The sequence below is a fragment of the Anopheles coluzzii genome (assembly GCF_943734685.1).
Source record: "Anopheles coluzzii chromosome X unlocalized genomic scaffold, AcolN3 X_unloc_48, whole genome shotgun sequence".
Classification (NCBI taxonomy): Eukaryota; Metazoa; Arthropoda; class Insecta; order Diptera; family Culicidae; genus Anopheles; species Anopheles coluzzii.
In genome coordinates, this window is record NW_026054478.1 from 30,001 (window position 1) to 35,698 (window position 5,698).

Sequence of the window (5,698 nt, forward strand, 5' to 3'; positions counted from 1 at the left end):
TGGTATAACCGAGACGTAAGTATTACAGCTACGCCCGTGCCGTGGGTTGATGCTTGTATATGTAGGGCTAACTTAGCGTGGTAGCGCAACGCCGTGTATGGGCCACATGAGTTACAGCGACTTAGCTTTCCGAATCCCTAGACGAGCCGACTTTAGCCTGGAGAGTAGACTGCCGGTGGCCATCGGGAACGACGTAGCATTAGTTCGAACCATGCGGCTTGACACACACCACAAGCCCTACGCATCAAACACCACCAACACGAAACGCATCCAACATACGCTCGAGAGTGTCCACTTTCAACGCCCGAGGACCCGCAGACGGGGACCAAGCACGTCATTATGCACAGCGACCGCCCAGTGCGTCGGATGACCCGGGCACCTTCGCGGACGGCCACTGTAGTTAACTAAATGAGACTTTGGTAATTAGTAGGCACTCAAGAATGTGTGCATCGGTCGGGATTAAACGTCCGATGCGCCATATGCGTTCAACTTATCAATGTTCATGTGTCCTGCAGTTCACATTATGACGCGCATTTAGCTGCGGTCTTCATCGATCCATGAGCCGAGTGATCCCCTGCCTAGGGTTTAAAGAGTGCCTTTCGGCGCCGAGTGGCGTAACCGCGTTCAAAGTTTGGTATGCAACACACTCGACCTGCAACAATGGGTTACTCAAACTTGTACAAGTACAAGTGTTGTCTCTTACGAGACGTCTTGATATGCTCTCTACAAAAGCGTACGCTAATGCAGGTACAAATTAATGTACGTCCCAGATAGTGACGATCTCTGGGAGGAAGAACCGTAAGGAACTCCCCACACATATCAAAACTACGGTTTGGGAGTGCATGTCGGCGCCGAGTGCAAGTTACCGCGTTCAAATTTTGGTATGCAGCGCACTCGACCTCCAACATAACACTTCAACCTTGTTATTACTCATTCAAAAACCACGTTAATGATCCTTCCGCAGGTTCACCTACGGAAACCTTGTTACGACTTTTACTTCCTCTAAATCATCAAGTTCGGTCAACTTCGGCCGTGCCAACTGCAACTCACGAAGGAATCGCGGAAGGTGTGCCTCCAGAGACCTCACTAAATAATCCATCGGTAGTAGCGACGGGCGGTGTGTACAAAGGGCAGGGACGTAATCAGCGCTAGCTAATGACTAGCACTTACTAGAAATTCCAGGTTCATGGGGACCATTGCAGTCCCCAATCCCTACTAAATGAGCATTTGGGTGATTTCCCGTTCCTCTCGGAATGGGGGCGCCATAAGGCGAGAACACGCTGCTGCTCACATTGTAGCACGCGTGCAGCCCAGAACATCTAAGGGCATCACGGACCTGTTATCGCTCAATCTCATCTTGCTAAACACAAGTTGTCCCGCTAAGCAGGGCAAACTAAGTGACGGGCACCCGTGAGGACACCCGCCACTCCTAACGTCAGGTGCGCCCGGAGGCACACTACTGACAGCGTTCTAGTTAGCTTGACTGAGTCGCGTTCGTTATCGGAATTAACCAGACAAATCATTCCACGAACTAAGAACGGCCATGCACCACTACCCTTAAGTTTGAGAAAGAGCTATCAATCTGTCTTACCTCAATAAGTTCGGACCTGGTAAGTTTTCCCGTGTTGAGTCAAATTAAGCCGCAAGCTCCACTTCTTTTTTTTTTTTTAATTCTTCAAGAGTTCTTTATTGAGGACCATTGTTTCCCGAAAGAACCCCGCTCCTACCGGCGGGGGGTTACCACTAACGGATTTCCCCCCGCCGGGAATTCCGCCCGTTTGGGCCTTTCTCTTTATTTATTTGAATTCAAAAAACTTTTTTTTTTTTTTTTCACTATTTTTCCTTTCGTGAAAGGTTTTCGTTGCCGCCTTTTTAACCTTAAATATGTTCCGGTAACCGTTGTCCTTGTCCTAATCCTTGCAGGTTTCACCGTATCATCACAGAGCTGCGTCAGCGCGCGGACACGTTCGCCGATGTTACGGCAGCTCGCTCGTCATCCGTGAGGCTGCTTCTTCGTTCGGCAAGCTGGGAGCTCGGCAGCTCGTCCCACGGGGGAGGCTGAGCCTCGACCTCCGCTTGCCGTTGCTCCAGCCGCCGCTGCCTCTCTCTCTGCCGCCGGTTAATGCGACGCCGCTCCACTTCCGCTGCAGATGGTGGTAGTCGCCCACGTCGTTGGCGACCCTGCGGAACAGCTCCTAGCACTCCGGCCCGACGCCTTTCCCGGTATTGGAGCTGCATAAAGTTACGCCGCAGTCGCCGCATCTCCATCGTGCGTGGGGAGGGAGGCAATCCCCGGCTGCGCGGGGGGATTGGCGGCTCTGGAGGGCTGACCTCCTCCTCCTCGACCTCCCCTGTCGGCTCCGCTACGTCGTCGGCCGCGTCGTCATTGGCCGCTGCGCGTGCCAAGATAGCCGGGACGACCTCGTCCACGCCAAGCCGCTCCTGCCGACGCCGCTGCCGCATCCGCCGGGCGCTGCGGTTGCGCACCTCTCGGCGTCGCAACAGCCGTCTCCGCTCTGCCTCCGCCATGTCCTCGGGCGGGCTGGATGCAGGAACTGGCTGAGCAGCCTCGGCGGCTGCCAAGTTTTGCTGCTCCTCCCGCCAGTCCTCCTGCAGAACGGAGAGGATCTGCCGAGCCGCCTGCTGGATGCGGTCCCACCACTCCGCACTCTCCAACAGGCGGCTGCCGAGGTTGTCCTCGTCGACGCCGTGCAGCAACTCCGCGCGAACATCCGCGAAGCGGGGACACTGGAACAGTACGTGGGCCACCGACTCGACCGACCCTGCGCACCTGGGACAGTCCGGGGATGGAGCGAACCCGAACACGTGCAGGAACTCGTGGACGAAGGCATGTCCACTGAGAACCTGCGAGAGGTAGAAATCTACCTCTCCGTGTTTCCGCCCCGTCCACAGGCGCACGTCTGGCACTTGTCGGTGGGCCCAACGTAAGTAGCGGCTGGTGTTATTCGCCGCCTCGTCGTCCCACTGTTGCTGCCACAGCTGCAGCGATGACTCCTTTTCCTCCTGGCGAATCGCCTCTCGACTGCTGTCCGGGCTTAACTGCAGTCGGTTGTAGCAGCGGGCGTCTTCCTTCACCAGGAGGTGGTATGGCAGTTCTCCGGCTAAAACCACCGCTACCTCGCAGCTCGTGGAGTGGAAGGCGCTCGTGATGCCCTGGGCCAGGGGGCGCTGCACGCGATCCAATATCCGCCTGCACCACTGTAGGTCCGAGGCTTCCGCCCAGACGGGTGCGCCATAGCGGATAATGGACGCGGCCACTGCGGCGAGCAGCTTCCGCTTGCTAACTTGGGGGCCGCTGTGGTTGCGCATGACGACACGCAATGCTCGCACCACACGGAGGGCCTTGTCCGCGACCATCTCGACGTGTGGGCGCCACGACAGGTGGTCGTGTAGCATGACCCCCAAGTAGCGGATCGACCGCTTCGAGCGCACTTCCACTCCACAGATGTTCACAGGGATGTTTTTGTATCCGCTTCGCTTGCTCGACACCATCAGCAGCTCCGTCTTCTCCGGCGCCAGGGAGAGTTTGTGCCGCACCATCCAGCTGTTGACCGCTGCCACCGCTTCCTCCGCAATCGCTGCTGCGTGTTCAGGAGTTGTCCCCGCTGCCAGGATCGCAAGATCATCGGCGAATCCCACGATGGAGGCGCCCTCAGGGAGCTCTACGGCTAGCACACCGTCGTACATTATGTTCCACAGTGTGGGGCCCAAAATGGACCCCTGTGGAACACCTGCCGATACTCGGCGGGTAACCGGCCCGTCCGCCGTGTCGTACGTAAGCTCCCTGTCGGCGAAGTAGTCCTGCAGTATGCGGCACAACTGCACGGGGACTCCCTTCGCCTGGAGCGCCTCGGCGATGCTCTGCCAGCTAGCCGTGTTGAACGCGTTACGGACGTCCAGGGCCACAACCATGAGGCAGCGCCGGTCACGGTTGTTTGTCCTTCCAAAGGACTTCGCCCTTCGTCCCGCGTCCACGACCTGCTGGATGGCCTGCAGAGTCGATCGCCCTCGCCGGAATCCGAACTGCTGCTCAGACAGTTGCGGACTCTCTGGATCCTCGATGTATTCGTTGAGCCGGTTCAACAGCAGCCGCTCCAAAGCCTTGCCCGTATTATCGAGCAGGCAAATCGGGCGGAAGGACGACGGCTCGCCCGGTGATTTGCCTGGCTTTGGCAGGAGCACCAGTCGCTGCTTTTTCCACGGCTGCGGAAAGCAGGACGTGTCCAGGCACTCCTGAAACACCCGGCGGAAGGGCTCCGGTTGCTGCCTGAGAGCAACCGTAAGGGCGGCGTTCGGTACTCCATCAAGCCCAGGAGCCTTCCGCGGGTGCATACTGGCTGCTATATTCTCCAGCTCGGTCAGGCCGATCGATCGGAGCGGCGCCATGTTGCCAACTCGGAGATCGGGCCACTCTACCGGCGGATGAACCGGGAACAAGGCGTCGACAATTCGCCGCAGTTCTGCTGGATCGCGTTCCGGGGCTGAGCGGGCCGCCTGGAACCAGTGGAAGACCTTCCGGAAAATGTTTCCGGTTTCATCCTCCCTGATCGACAGCAAGAACCGGTCGAACGCCTCGTTCTTGCTCACACGAATAGCCTTCCGAAGGCTCTCCCTGGCAGCTGCGAGTTCCGTTTGGAGGCAAGCTCCACTTCTTGTGGTGCCCTTCCGTCAATTCCTTTAAGTTTCAACTTTGCAACCATACTTCCCCCGGAACCCGATTTTGGTTTCCCGGAAGCTACTGAGAGCACCGAAGGTAGGTAGCGTCTCCCAATTGCTAATTGGCATCGTTTACGGTTAGAACTAGGGCGGTATCTAATCGCCTTCGATCCTCTAACTTTCGTTCTTGATTAATGAAAGCATCCTTGGCAAACGCTTTCGCTTCTGTGGGTCCTACGACGGTCTACGAATTTCACCTCTCGCGCCGTAATACCAATGCCCCCGACTACTTCTGTTAATCATTACCTCTTGGTCTATTACAAACCAACGAAACCACTCAGACCGAGGTCATGTTCCATTATTCCATGCAAAATTATTCTCGGCCAACGCCGGCCCCGGAGGACCGGACGCTTTGAACTAGCCTGCTTTGAGCACTCTAATTTGTTCAAGGTAAACGAGAGTTCCCGGGCACCATGAAGCTGGGTCGAACAAGACCTTGACCGACGAGGTCGCGGCGACAAGTCCTGACCCGTCACGGAGTAGAACGCCCAGGTACACCATTGTGAGTCGCAGCCGCGAGCGCGTACACGGACGGTCCCAACCGAGAGGCCGGGCGCCCGCGACGGACGCGAGTCTGGACGGGGTATCAACTTCGAACGTTTTAACCGCAACAACTTTAATATACGCTAGTGGAGCTGGAATTACCGCGGCTGCTGGCACCAGACTTGCCCTCCACTTGATCCTTGCAAAAGGATTTATGCTCAACTCATTCCAATTATGGACCATCGTTAGAGAGGTCCATATTGTTATTTCTCGTCACTACCTCCCCGTGCCGGGATTGGGTAATTTACGCGCCTGCTGCCTTCCTTGGATGTGGTAGCCATTTCTCAGGCTCCCTCTCCGGAATCGAACCCTGATTCCCCGTTACCCGTCGCAACCATGGTAGTCCTCTACACTACCATCAATAGTTGATAGGGCAGACATTTGAAAGATCTGTCGTCAGTCGCAAGCGACCGTACGA

The 5,698-nt window shown here is 56.6% G+C and overlaps 1 non-coding gene across 1 annotated transcript; it reads right to left on the bottom strand.

The window, feature by feature from the left end:
- Positions 1–428: 428 nt before the first annotated feature.
- LOC125907971 (5.8S ribosomal RNA) lies at positions 429–586 on the bottom strand. The gene has a single exon (XR_007453099.1). It is a non-coding gene; the product is annotated as a 5.8S ribosomal RNA (ribosomal RNA).
- Between the last annotated feature and the right edge of the window lie 5,112 nt (positions 587–5,698).